General features: G+C 36.3%; 1 pseudogene across 1 annotated transcript; it reads left to right on the top strand.

Moving 5' to 3' along the window:
- The first annotated feature begins 1,409 nt into the window (after window positions 1-1,409).
- Window positions 1,410-2,875, top strand: LOC105871951 (nucleosome assembly protein 1-like 1 pseudogene; annotated as a pseudogene). Its single transcript, XR_001154392.3, has one exon. The product of XR_001154392.3 is annotated as a nucleosome assembly protein 1-like 1 pseudogene (transcript).
- Window positions 2,876-15,039: the final 12,164 nt, after the last annotated feature.

Below are 15,039 nucleotides of genomic sequence, written 5' to 3'. Positions count from 1 at the left end.
CCTAGAGTAGATTAACAAAATGTGATACATAGATATATGTATATATATATATATATATATATACATATATATATATATATATATATATATATATATATATATATATACACACATACCATGGAGTATTATTCAGCTCTAAGAAACAATGGTGATATAGCACATCTTGTATTTTCCTGGTTATAGCTGGAACCCATACTACTAAGTGAAGTATCCCAAGAATGGAAAAACAAGCATCATTAATACTCACCAGCAAATTTGTATTAACTGAGCATCACCTACGTGGACACATAGGTACTACAGTAATAGGGTATTGGGCAGGTGGGAGGGGGGAAAGTCGGGTGTATACATACATAATGAGTGAGATGTGCATCATGTGGGTGATGGTCATGCTGGAAACTCAGACTTGTGGTGGAAGGAGGGGAAAGGACATTTTTTGAAACCTTAAAATTTGTACCTTTAATATGCTGTAATAAAAAAAAAGAAAGAAAATTGTGTAATTGAACACTATTGACAAACTTGACATAATTGATAGTTAAAAACACGATGAACCACAACAGGATGCACTCTTTTCATGTTGTATCTCAACATGGAATTAAATTAGAAAGCAACAAAAGAAAGATCTCTGGAAAAAATCTCCATTTTAAAAATAATAAACATATCTCTAAATAGCCCATGAGTCAAAGATGGAATCAAAACTGAAATTAGAATGTATTTAGTAATGAAGAAATATAAAAGAAAAACTTATTCATATTTGTAGGATGCCACTAAAGTAGTAGTTAGGAAGAAATTTATAGCATTAAATTGTGCTATTAGAAAAGAAAAAAAGGCTTTAAGTCAATGATCTTAACTTTCACCTCAATTTTTTTTAAAAAAACAGGAAATTTTGCACCCAAAGTAAGCAGAAGAAAGGAAAGACTAATGATCAAACTGAAATTGAGAAAATATAAAACAGAAAAACTATAGAGGCAATCAAAGAAACAAAAAACCAGTTCTTAGACAAAGCGTTAGCCAGAGTGAGAATAATCGGGATACATTAATACACCCTTATTTAATTTTACACACACACACACACACACACACACACACACACACACACCCATACACATATCCAGGCACACACATAGAGACACACACCACAAACTTAAGTAAATTTTCTATTATTGGATTTGGGAAAAATGGACTGTTCACTAACTGGTTTAACAGCCATCTATACTATCAAACCATTAAAGGAAGATTGCTCCAAGATCAGATGCAATGACACTAGTGAAAAATCTAAAATCACAGGCAACAGTTTATCAGCTGCCAGAAGTTAACTTCGTTTAGTGTGACTACAGGGATAATTTTTGATAGACTGACAGACATGTCTGTTCAGGAGATGATGGGAAATCTATCACAGAAAAGGTTACCTCCTTTTTTAGCGCCATCTGCTCGCGGCGGCGCCTCCTGCTCCTCCCGCTGCCACTGCTGCCCTGAGTCACTGCCTGTGCAGCTCTGGTCGCCTGGCTCCCTGTACTATCCGCCGGTATTTGGAGATCTTAACAACATGGCAGACATTGACAACAAAGAACAGTGTGAACTTGATCAAGGTTTGGATAATGTTGAAGAAGTAGAAGAAGAAACTGGTGAAGAAACAAAAATCAAAGCGTGTCAGCTGACTATTCAGATGATGCAAAATCCTCAGATTCTTGCAGCCCTTCAAGAAAGACTTGATGGTCTGGTAGAAACACCAACAGGATACATTGAAAGCTTGCCTAGGGTAGTTAAAAGACGAGTGAATTCTGTCAAAAACCTTCAAGTTAAATGTGCACAGATAGAAGCCAAATTCTATGAGGAAGTTCATGATCTTGAAAGGAAGTATGCTGCTCTCTATCAGCCTCTATTTGACAAGCGATTTGAGATTATTAATGCAATTTATGAACTTACAGAAGAAGAATGTGAATGGAAACCAGATGAAGAAGACGAAATTTCTGATGAGCTAAAAGAAAAGGCCAAGATTGAAGAGGAGAAAAAGGATGAAGAAAATCCCAAAGGAATTCCTGAATTTTGGTTGACTGTTTTTAAGAATGTTGACTTGCTCAGTGATATGGTTCAGGAACATGATGAACCTATTCTGAAGCACTTGAAAGATATTAAAGTGAAGTTTTCAGATGCCGGCCAGCCAATGAGTTTTGTCTTAGAATTTCACTTTGAACCCAATGAATATTTCACCAATGAAGTGTTGACAAAGACATACAGGATGAGGTCAGAACCAGATGGTTCTGATCCCTTTTCTTTTGATGGACCAGAAATTATGGGTTGTACAGGGTGCCAGATAGACTTGAAAAAAGGAAAGAATGTCACTTTGAAAACCATTAAGAAGAAGCAGAAACATAAGGGACATGGGACAGTTTGTACTGTGACTAAAACAGTTTCCAATGACTCTTTCTTTAATTTTTTTGCGCCTCCTGAGGTTCCTGAGAGTGGAGATCTGGATGATGACGCTGAAGCTATCCTTGCTGCGGACTTTGAAATTGGTCACTTTTTACGTGAACGTATAATCCCAAGATCAGTGTTATACTTCACTGGAGAAGCTATTGAAGATGATGACAATGATTATGATGAAGAAGATGAAGAAGCGGATGAGGAAGGGGAAGAAGAAGGAGATGAGGAAAACGATCCAGACTATGACCCAAAGAAGGATCAAAACCCAGCAGAGTGCAAGCAGCAGTGAAGCAGGATGTATGTGGCCTTGAGGATTATCTGCACTGGTCTGCCTTCTGCTTCCCTGGAATGGATGAATTTACATCTTTTGTCAAGCCTATTTCAAGTTTTTTGTTGTTGGTTGGTTGTTTGCTTGTTTTTGTTTTTGCAGCCTAAAATAAAATTGTCAAATACACTTTTAGTTCTTAAAAGATAATGTCTTAATTTTGTACTAATTCAGGTAGAAGCAGAGGCCTAGTTTGAATTAAGGGTTGTACCCATTTTACCAAATTACTGAAGAAAAGGGTACCAACTTTAGAAGAGGTACTACATCTATTAAGAATCAAGTGTTAAAAATATAAAGGACAAACTCTTAAATGATGTGATGGTTTTTTAAAAAGAAAAATTTAAAAAGTTAAAATTAATTTTCTTTCAGTTTAGAACTAGAGAGAAGGCCCCAAGCCTCTATGGTATATACTAATTCTTACTGCTTAAAGTATGTCATTTACCCCTGTTTCTGTTTACTATGTATTAAAATGGGTAGTACTGTTTACCTAACTACCTCACAGATGTGTTAAGGCTTATTAAGTTAAATCTCATGAAATGTTTCTCAGTCTCATTAAAAGCTCAAGATTTGGGGCCTTTTTGTAACACAAGTGTTATATTCAGCATCTTATTCATACCATGCTTTGATAATTAAACTGGAAAACAAAGGTTAAGTATAAGTACCTCTATTCTGGATCTGGGCAGGCAACACCCTTGCAGATCTTTGTGTGGCTCTGGGTGGATGAACTATTTCAAAAGGTCCAAGGATTTTTTTTCAGATATGTTTGATGATCATACTGTAGTAAATACTGTAGGGATCATGGGAATAAAGTGGAAATAAGACCATTTTTGGAAAAAAATGCCATTAAATTTGAGACTGGAGAGCCACATTTAAAATACCTCAGGCTAATTTCTGTTAATTTTGGGGGATGGACATTTTTTTTTGTTGTTGTTAGTGAGGGTGGACTAAGTGGATTGTAATTAGAATAAGGTCTAGAGTTCTTGCTCTTAATAAAATAACATTGAATTCATGTTTAGAGGTGATAGAGCTTCCTTTTTGAAAAGGTAGCATAAAAGTTTTAGAATGTGAACACATATTGTTATTTGTGTAGTGTTATCCATTCCTCTACTGAGATTTTTAATTTACTACTGGAAATCCTTAACCAATTATAATAGTTTTTTCTTCTTTATTTTCAAAATGATTTTGGTTGCTTTGATTAGACATTCTGTGCTGGTTTTTATTTTATTTTTTGTAACCACAGCTCATCTAGACACACCTGTTTCTGAACTTGAAATTTTTTTTATCTAAAGATAGAATCCCATTTCTAATGAACTTAAAGTAGCAAAGTCACTATTTTTTTCATTCCTTTAGGAAATAGCTCTTGCCAAAGTGAAGGGGTAGATAATATTGAGTCTTGTTATATAATGGGGATGTGGTTTGCAGCAGAATTTCATTATGGTTAGAGTTTCAAGGGATGTCAGTGTTTATGCGATTTCTCCAGTTCCAAAATAGTTCTATTCCATTTTAGAAGTCTGAAGTATGTAATTTGAAATCCTTAATAAAATTTGGATTTAATTTTAAAAAAAAGAAAAGGTTACCTGTAAGTTCTCAGTACATCATGAATCATGAGTTTGGAATAAATATCAGGAAATAAAGAGGCTTTAAGGAACAGTACTAAAAAGTAATTATCTTGACATTTTAATAAGGTTTTACAAAAAACAATGGCAAAATTATGGGAATGATGACATTAGGCTAGATTAATTTAAGACTGACAGAACCGTGTTTTTTTTTTCCTTTCCCAGTAATATGAAGTCAAAAGGGAATTTGCATCAAAAACCAGATGTGAGGTATATTGGTATTACCAATTCTCAATAAGCCAGGATTTGTCTTTGAAACAGGGTCTTGCTATATTGCTCAGGCTGTAGTGCAGTCAGTGATTATTCACAAGTGCTATTGATCCTAGCACATGACAGGCTCCAATTTGGGGGCTTATTGGATCCTCCTGCCTCAGCCTCCCTAGTAGCTGGGACTACAGTTGTACACCACCACGTCCAGCAGGTGGTTCTTTTCTTTATCAACATTTCTCAATGTATGAAGCAGATGGTTTTGAGGATGGGAAATATGCATTATGACATATATAGCACAGTGCAAGGGATCACATTTTATATATATTCCTAATTAGGGAAAATACTTCAATTTTGTTAGGTGATGGTATAGGAACAAAATTTTTATGGAAATATCAAATTCTAAAATTTTATTGACAAATTTAGTGCCAAATACTTGTATAGTTATACAGTTGTTCACCTATTTTATACCTGTAAAGGTAATTACATATTTACAGTATTTTTCATGATTTGTGAAAACCTGCAAATTCTATGTTTGGTGATTTTAAGAATGTTATGGCAGCTCCAGCAATTAGTTCTTTTATTCTTTCCACTTGCATATTAGAATTTTTTAATGGCAAACATTCTCTGCTTTTAACGAAACCTTATTTTTTTCCCATCACATTTACTTTGATCAGGTGGTCTGCAATAGATTTATATCCCATTTGTTACTTTTATTTTCTAAAATTAGTGATTCTAACCAACAGGTTCTTTCAAAATTTCTCATTTAAGTTGCCATAAAATTCAACTCTTTATGTTTACATCAGTCTGCTCTCTCACCTTTTCATTCTTTTTTATCTCACAATTTGAACTCTAGGTCTTAATAACTGACCCCTGTTTATTGTCACATTACTTCAGATTTGGGTTGACTCTCACCCCAAAGTTCTACATTTCCCTATTCAAACATCTTTTATCAGTAGGCACATATCTGTGACACTTCTACCAAAAAACAATCATACATGCATACACACAACCCTCAAAACACCACTTAAATTTTGACTTAGTATTCTTCTCAGATTTTCTGAATATCTGAAAATGCCTTTCCTCTTTACCAGAGTCCTATGTCATTTTACCCTTTTCACTGCTATGGCTATTGCCTTCACAAACATATTTTTTATTATAAAATATCTGCTAATGCTTTAGGCAATAGGTAATTTAAATTATTGAATTTGCTATATTCTCCTTACCAGATTCGTCCGGGCATAAGATGAATATTTCTTTGAGCACTTAACAATAAACCCCTAGTCATTTTCTTTGAGGAGTGACGTTTATGACCTGCAGCTCTAAAACTTGGGAGGCTCAGTTACTCTGCTAGGGTCATGGGTTGTTTTGAAGTCTCAGTTCTGTCATATTATTTCTACAAAAATAAATCTATCCTTTAGACCCCAGGGTGAAGAAAAATTCTATCCTTTGGAATAGATAGATACAGAATTGCCCTTGTGACCAACAACAATGTTGCTCCATGGCTTCCCTTAAGCAGGTTGACATTCAACTATGAGGAAGCCTTCATGGACAGTCTGGCCTCTGCTGCCACTTTCCCTCCCCAAAGATTATTTTGAAAAGGGGCAACTCATCCCATTGGTTATTGAAAAAATGCCACATTTCATTCTGGGTTCATCTTATACAATATTCTGTATAAAATGATCAGGAAAATGGCTACTCTGTTTCTTGGTCTTCCTCAAAAATGGGAGTGCTTGGTCACTTAGTCAAATCTAAGTTTGGATTTCTACACAATTAAGCATTAAATAACGAGGAGTTGCTACCCTCAGGGGTTGTTAAAAGAATGCCCTTCAGTGCTTTCTCAGGGCATTTCTCCTGGCTCTGTTCTCTTTGACAATTAAACATGCTTACTTCCCTTCCAACTTGAAAAATCTCTCTCCCTATATTCACTGTGACTCTCTTCCTTTAATTTCTCAGTAAAGCCTCTTGAACAGTTTTTTTTTTTTTCATAGTCACTGACTCAACTTCTTCATCTTTCATTTACCCTTAATGAACTGCAAGCTCACATTGCTAATGCATCCCTATAAGTCCAATTGCAAACTCACTAAACTACTCCTTTTGTTAAGTCTATTGAGTACTTTTCAGTTCTCATATAACTTTCACTCTTAGCTCTCAACACTATTGGACACTTCCTCCTCCTTGAGACATCTTCTCCTTTAACTTCTCTAGAGCATAGTAGTTAAAAGAATAGGCTTCTTAGTCACCGTATCTGAATCCAGGATCTTCCACTTAATGCAACCTTGGGCTAATTAATTAACTTCTTTGCACTTCATTTTCTTTATCTGTTAAATGGAGATAATAATAATAACAATAATAATACCTATCCAACTCTTAGGGTTGTGAAAAGGAGCCCTCTTAACATATAACATGCACACAATAAAGATTTGCCATGATGATAAGATATGATTTTATCTTATTACAGTATTATTATTTCTGGGCATACATGCATGTACACACACATACATACATTTATTCTCTTCTATCTCTTCTTAGTCTCCTTCTCAGGACACAATTTGTGTTTCTTTTAGAAGTCTGTATCCCCTATGATTATTTTCTTTACCCCCATCTCTATACCCTCTCAGTGTTATCTAATTTACTCAAATCTCTTAAATTAACATTTAATTGCTGATGACTTTCAGATTTATATCCTTAGCCCAAATTCTTTTTTGTGAGCTCTAGATACATATATCTACTTGCATATTAAGCATGTCCAATATATGAAAAATAGGAACTTTCAAATCAATATGTGAAATACTGAAGTCATCAAATACAGTTTTCTTCCAGTTGACTCCATCTCAGGAAATGTAAACTATACTCACTCAATGTTCCAAGCTAGAAAGCTAAGAATAATCTTTATTTACCATGTATAATACATCTTCCAGTCTTGCTGATACTAGGTGTTTTCTTGTGAATATATATATATATATATATATATATATATATATATATATATATATATATTGGATCATGTTCTCAAGAAAGTTGAAGTCTGTTGAGGGATGCAGACATATGTCAGTATAATTCAATAAGTACTAACCGTAGTCTAGCATCCCCACATTCTTTCTCCTCTTATTAAATAAAACATTCCTTCACTCAGTTGCCCAGGCCAAAAACCTGAGTCATCCTGAATTTATTTCCTCTATTTTCTTTACTGTTATATATAATTCTTTAGCAAATCTTGTCAACTCAATCACCCAAACTCATGCAGAATCCATTCATTTATGCCATCCTACTGCCATCATTCTCATCTAGTGTTTGTTATCTGAGGCAATATTTTTACCCCCTCTCCAGGAAAATTTAGCAATATTTGGAGACATTTTTGGTCATAACAAGTGGCGGAGGTGGTATTAGCATGTAGCATCCTCTAACAGAGGTCAAGGTTGCTGCTAAACACTCTGCGCTGGACAGTACAACTTCCCACACCAAATAATTATATGGCTTAAAATGCCAATAGTGCTTACATTGGAAATCCTGTTCTAATCCAAGTCAGGATTACTTCTTGTTGGTACTAGTTAGACTGGCTCTTAACCAGTTTCCTCTATCACACACATTGGTACTCATTAATATATCTACCACACAGCATACAGAATGATATTAAACACAGATGTGACATGTCATCCCCTGCTTAAATTACCAGCCCTTCCCATTTATAGCAACAAACAATGGTCCTCACTTTGATTAGCACCATGTTTTGAATATGGCAATTAAAATGCTCAATAGTTACTGAATGGATGAACAGAGTAATTAACTTGCTATCGTGAGGTTTTGCTATTGTTTGATTTTTTTTTTTGCACATTCTTAGTAAAACAGAAATAAGGAAGAAATCTAGAGGGCTGACACATAATCAGTGTTCACTCTATTAACTGAAAGATTTTCTTAATTCCTTAATTACTGGGTTACAGAAATCAGATATTACCTCTCCTTCCTCTGCCCATAAAGTAAGTATTCTTTGATATGGACTGAAATACTGGGAGAAAACAACAGAGAAAACAAAGTATTGTAATAATCCAGAGTTACTTTACTTTATTTCAAAGCATTGACTTTATATATATATATATATATATATATATATATATATATATATATACTAATATTTCAATGTTATTTGACCTCATCTCTCTAACACTTTATTTGGATTATACCAAATAAAACATATAGCTTTTTTAAGATATTAAACTGTCTGATAAACCATTGTACATAAACTTTCTGATAAAGCATTATATGTAACATTGAAAAAAGGAATTTATCTCAATATTCCTTTTATTTTAATGTTTTTTATTTTAGTATATTATGAGGGTGCAAGTGTTAAAGTTACGTATATTGCCCATGCACCCATTCCCCTCTCGAGTAAGAGCTTTAAGTGCGTCCATCCCCCAAACGTTGCACATCTTACTCATTGTGTTTGTATATACCCATCCCCTCCTCCCCTCTCCCACCTGCCAGACACCTGAAAAATGTTATTCCTATATGTCCATTTAGGTGTTGATCTATTAATATCAATTTGCTGGTGAGTACATGTGGTGCTTGTTTTTCCATTCTTGAGATACTTCACTTAGTAGAATGGGTTCCACCTCTATCCAGGAATATACAAGAGGTGCTATATCACCATTGTTTCTTAAAACTGAGTAGTACTCCATGGTATACATATACCACATTTTATCAATGTACTCATGAATTTATGGGCACTTGGGTTGTTTCCACACCTTTGCGATTGTGAACTGTGCTGCTATAAACATTCGAGTACAGGTGTCTTTTTCATAAAGTGACTTTTGATCTTTTGGGTAGATGCCCAGTAGTGGAATTGCTGGATCAAATGGTAGATCTACTTGTATTACTTTAAGGTATCTCCATATTGCTTTCCACAGAGGTGGAACTAGTTTGCAGTCCCACCAGCAGTGTAGGAGTGTTCCTCTCTCTCCGCATCCATGCCAGCATTTATTGTTTGAGGGATAAAGGCCATTCTCACTGGAGTTAAGTGATATCTCATTGCACTTTTGATTTGCATTTCCCTGATGATTAGAGATGTTGAGCATTTTTTCATATGTTTGTTGGCCATTATTCTGTCTTCTTTTGAAAAGTTTCTGTTCATGTCCCTTGCCTATTTTTTGATGGGGTTGTTTGATTTTTTCTGGCTGATTTTCTGAGTTCTAAATAGATTCTAGTTATCAGCCCTTTATTAAATATGTAGCTTGAGAAAATTTTCTCCCATTCTGTGGGTTGTCTGTTTGCTCTTTTGACAGTTTATTTGGCTGTGTAGATGCTTTTTAATTTGATAATGTCCCATTTGTTTATTTTTGTTGCTGCTGTGATTGCCTTTGGGGTCTTCTTCATAAATTCTTTGCCTAAGCCAACGTCTAGAAGAATATTTCCAATGTTTTCCTCTAGGATTCTAATAGTTTCACACGTAAGGTTCAAGTCTGTTACCCAGCATGAGTTGATTTTTGTCAGAGGTGAAAGGTTTGGGTCTTGTTTCAGTCTTCTACATGTGGCTATCCAGTTTTCCCAGCACCATTTATTGAATAAGGATTCTTTTCCCCAGTATATATTTTTGTCTGCTTTGTCTAAGATTAGTTGGCTATATGAACAGCATCAGGCATATAGAGGATATGAAAGTATGTTACTGTGTGAACTTTGCGGGTTTTAAAGATTTGGGAGAAGTACCTTTATTCTTACTTGATCTCATTATTCTGGAAAGCAATGTTTGTATGCTGAAGGTTAAACTCTTGAGTAATAAGCTGGCTGAACAGCAAGTTGAGCTGGATAAAATTTGTAGTCTGATGCAGGCTTTTCTACTTTCCTTGGGCTGGTCCTTTCACTTTTAAGTCCCAGTTTCTTCACTTGAAAAATGACATTGTCAACAAGGGGAATTCTAGCTTGAATTTTATTATTATTTTATTTAACACACTATCATTATCCCTCATTCTCTTAGGATATGTAGTTATGATACATATCATTGTGCTTGACACAAAGTGGCTAAAAGTCTTTGGCAAAAGCTTGTGGCCAAATATTAAGAATATTACTCTCAGCTTAATGTACCGGGTCCATATGCATATTACTGATACATATGCAAAATATATAAGATAAATTAAATATATGTACATATATGCATATAATGGGGGGAGAGAGAAAGAAAGGGAGAGAGAGAAGCCTTCCAAACATTAGAAGACATCTAGAGTCTAGAGTCTTATTTTTTGAAACTATCTCTATTGCTGTCTATCCATCCTTCTTTTGTTTGCTTAGAAAGCTAAACTGTATAGAAAGAGAGTTTTATGAACTACTTCATTGCCTCTGATTAAGTTATTGGATGTTTACTCTTTGGCAGGCTGGGTATTCTTCATTCAGGAACTTATCTACACTCACTCTTGGACTAGGGGTACAGAAAAGTTGCTCACATGACTCCTTACCCTTCATTATATGCTTCCAATTCTATAGAAATACATACCAAATATGCTGGAGCATCTTGTTGCTGAGTGATTTTTACTTTAGCTTATGGAATGGATTTCATATCTAACAAAAAATAATTCTAAATGTGAAATTTATATAAAAGTATATTTCTCTACCAATATTTACTTCACTGTTTGTCTCATACATAGGTGATCACTTATATGAAACACTCTTTTGGTTTAAAACATAACACAGTGTTTTGAAAGGAAATGTTGACATATATATTTTAATTAAAGTTCTCATTTGGTATTGTATACCTCTGGACATATCAATTTTCTGTAATAAATGAGAATCAGAAGCTCATAGCTTAATACAAATGGTCAAGAGAGGATGGTGGAAAGCATTGCTTATAACATTCCTTTTTACATTTGAATTGAGAAAAAAAATTCTTAGGTTTAAATCTCTTATCCATCATAAGTAGATTTTTGTACGGCATGAAATCTTAAGAATCCTAGAAGAAGATGTTGGGAAAACCCTATCAGACATGGGCCTAAGCAAAGAATTCTTGAAGAAGACCCCCAAGGCAATCACCGCAGGAACAAAAATAGACAAATGGAATCTGATCAAATTTAAAACCTTCTGCACAGCCAAAGAAACTATCGTAAGAGCAAGTAGACAACCCACAGAATGGGAGAAAATATTTGCTCTCTACATTTCTGATAAAGGTCTACTAACAGGGATCTATCTAGAACTCAAAACAATTAACAAGAAAACATCACACCACCCCATCAAGAAATGGGCAACCGAAATGAACATAAACTTCTCCAAAGAAGACAGAATAATGGCCTGCAAACATATAAAAAATGCTCATCATCTGTAATCATTAGAGAAATGCAAATCAAAACCACAATGAGATATCACCTAACCCCAGTGAGAATGACCTGTATCAAGAAATTCCAAAACAACAAATGCTGGTGAGGATGTGAAGAGACAGGAACACTCTTACATTGCTGGTGGGACTGCAAATTAGTGCAACCTTTATGGAAAAGAATTTGGAGATACCTCAAACAGCTAAAAATAGAAATACCATTCAACCCAGCAATAGCATTGTTAGGCATCTACCTAAAAGAGCATAAGTCTCTCTATTATAAAGACATCTGACCTGAATGTTTATGGCAGCACAATTCACTATTGCAAGGACATGGAAACAATCCAAGTGCCCATCAATTCATGAGTGGATTATTAAAATTTGGTATATGCTCACAATGGAATATAACTCAATTCTATGAAACAACAGCAAGCTAGCACCACTTATACTGTCCTGGATTAAGTTTATGCCTATTACCCAAAGTGAAGCTACAGAAGATCAGGAAAATGGGCTCCACACGTACTCACCATCAAATTGGTACTAACTGATTACTACTATTGTGCTCAAATGGTGGTAGGAATCACCAGGGATTCGGGGGTAGGGGAGGTAGACCCACATCTTAGGGATGTGGTGAGCATTGTGGAGGGTAAGGACATACCTCTAACCCTTCCTAGGGACAGGCAAAGATATTAAATGTAAGAAAAATGTCAAAAAATAAAACCAAACAGATTTATCAGATCTTGGTCAGGTGGGAGGAGGGGATGGGTATATACTTTCATAATGAGTGTGATGCGCACCACCTGAAGGATGGACAGGCTTAAAGCTCTGACTCGAGTGAGTAGGGAAGGCAAGGACAATATATGTAACCTTAACAACATTTGTACCCCCATAATATGATGAAATAAAAATGAAAATAGAAAGAAAAAACATCTGAGTAAAGGGAAACTTATGCTACATAATTTTATAAGAGGTAATTGCTTATAAATTATAGTCTCTCCTCCCCAAGAAAAAGATATAGTCATAATTTTAATGAAGATGGCAAATAGTTTTTAACCAGATGGCTTACTAAATATTTATTTCTAATTGTAGCTTTTATTTTTTATAATTACTAGATATCTTTATTAATCTAGTAATATATAAATAAGAATTACATAAAAATACATCATGAAATGTACCATCTTGTTTAGATTCCAACACTAGTAATGTGGTACTTTAAATATAGGCTATTTATGTTTTAATTTTGAAATATATCAAAATATTATCATTCACAGACTCATTTTGCAATTGCTTTTAAATAACAGATTTTACTGCTCAATAATATTATCCTCCATTTTTAAAAAATACATGGCCTTATATCAATAAACATACTATCATCCATGTTCAAAATATCTGACTATACATACATTTGGAAGATGGTGGCCCAGAGACACCAGCTGCCAGATCGTCTCAGAAAGAAGGAAAAGTTTTAGATGAAAAAGAAAACAAACAAACAAACACACAATTATAGATCAGGTGTAATTCTGATGGAAAAGTCCCAGAGCTACAAAAGATTCCATGAGAAGAAGCTGCAGAGCAGAACAAGAAGTAGCAAGATATCAGCAGAGATCAACCCCTGAGAGTCATGCAGTGCAGTGAAAAGGATAGGCGGAGTGATTTGTTTCTCCTTCCTTCACATCTCTGGAAGTCAGTAGGCTCTCAAGCTTCTGCAGACAATTTTATCCTCACAAGCCCAAAAGGAGCCACCCAAGTGAACTGGGATATTCTTGAGGACAAAACATCAACCTGCCAATACCATCAGTGTCACTTTCCATCACTACAGACCCAAGCTGAGATGGCAGACACCATATTTTTTCTCCACCCACTGTATATGTTTGTCTTCCGTAGGAGACTTCAGCCTCTCAGCTTTATCTCATTCATTCCACCACAAATATTTTACAACTTTGGCCCAGACTGCAGGAGCCACAGGAGCTGGTGGGTCCAGGAGGAACTTCATGACCACAGAGCCTGGATGTTATCAGTGAGCTCCCTTCTGGAAGGAGGGACAGAGATGACCAGAGTACTAGCTTCCCTCCATACAAACAATTTTCCTCCCCTTCGTTTCCTTCCCCCATGGTTCCTGAGGGAAATAATTGATTTAGGGCTCTCAGGAGTGGCTGCTTCCCCTGTTGGTGTGACCACCACACCAGGCTTCAACAGAGAATGGGGTTCAAATTCTTTCTCTTAAAGACCTTCAGAAGACTAAGGGGTCTTAGTCTTAGTGTCCTTGCTCACCAGGCCTACCCAGTGCTGCTTGCTTGGCTTCTCCATGAGAACAAGGCACATGCCAAAGCAAAGGGATATCAAACCTGCTCGAGCTCCCCATACACAACTCAGGAACAGTACACTTCTCCTTGGAATGGTCAGGGATTGAACTTCTGGGACCCAGGGATGGACCTGCAGGACAGATCCCATACTCCCAGGACTCAACCTTGTTGCTTGGGGGCACAGAGGAAAGATTTGTTGACTAACCTCAAGAGGCAAGGGAGCTCACGTGGGCAGAACTGAAAGGAGAGAGCAGCATGGGTCCCAGTTGCAGCACACTTGTAGACCTGTAGACCACTACTCACTCCACAAGAAAGCTGCACTCTCAACCAGGGGTGGGATTCTGGAGAGGGAAGTTCCCAACCTGCCACACCATTGCTGGGGAGCTAAGCTACTTTGAGTTCCTGCCTATAGGAAGACACCAGAGGGATACTATGGAGCAAGGGGAAGGAAGTGAGTGAAACCCACTCTTGACAGCCAGATCATGAGTCTCAAAATGACCCATATCCCACAAGCAGACTTTCTGGCTTGGTGGGACCACTTCAGCCCTGTCCTTGAGGCCTAGGAGTGGACCTTTGACCCCTGCCAAGACAGAAACCTTACCAGATTTTGTGGAGCCTGGGGGCAGACTCACCCAATCCAGCTGATCCCAGCCTCACTCCCCTACCAGCCTCTTCTGTAGTGGAGAATAAAACCTCACCTAGAAGTTTCAGGGTCCTGCTTACTGCCTGGGGAATTTGAGTGTTTCTCTTCAGCAGCTAGAGCTAGTCATAGGTCCCCCAAAAAACATGCAGCTTGCTCCTTCAAGCAAGTGCCACCTACTTTGAGGGAGGTAAATTGACACAGCTGTTTACAGCATTCACTGAATCAATCATATA

The sequence above is a fragment of the Microcebus murinus genome, chromosome X (assembly GCF_040939455.1).
Source record: "Microcebus murinus isolate Inina chromosome X, M.murinus_Inina_mat1.0, whole genome shotgun sequence".
In the NCBI taxonomy this organism is placed as follows: domain Eukaryota; kingdom Metazoa; phylum Chordata; class Mammalia; order Primates; family Cheirogaleidae; genus Microcebus; species Microcebus murinus.
This window is presented reverse-complemented; position numbering and strand designations above follow the sequence as displayed.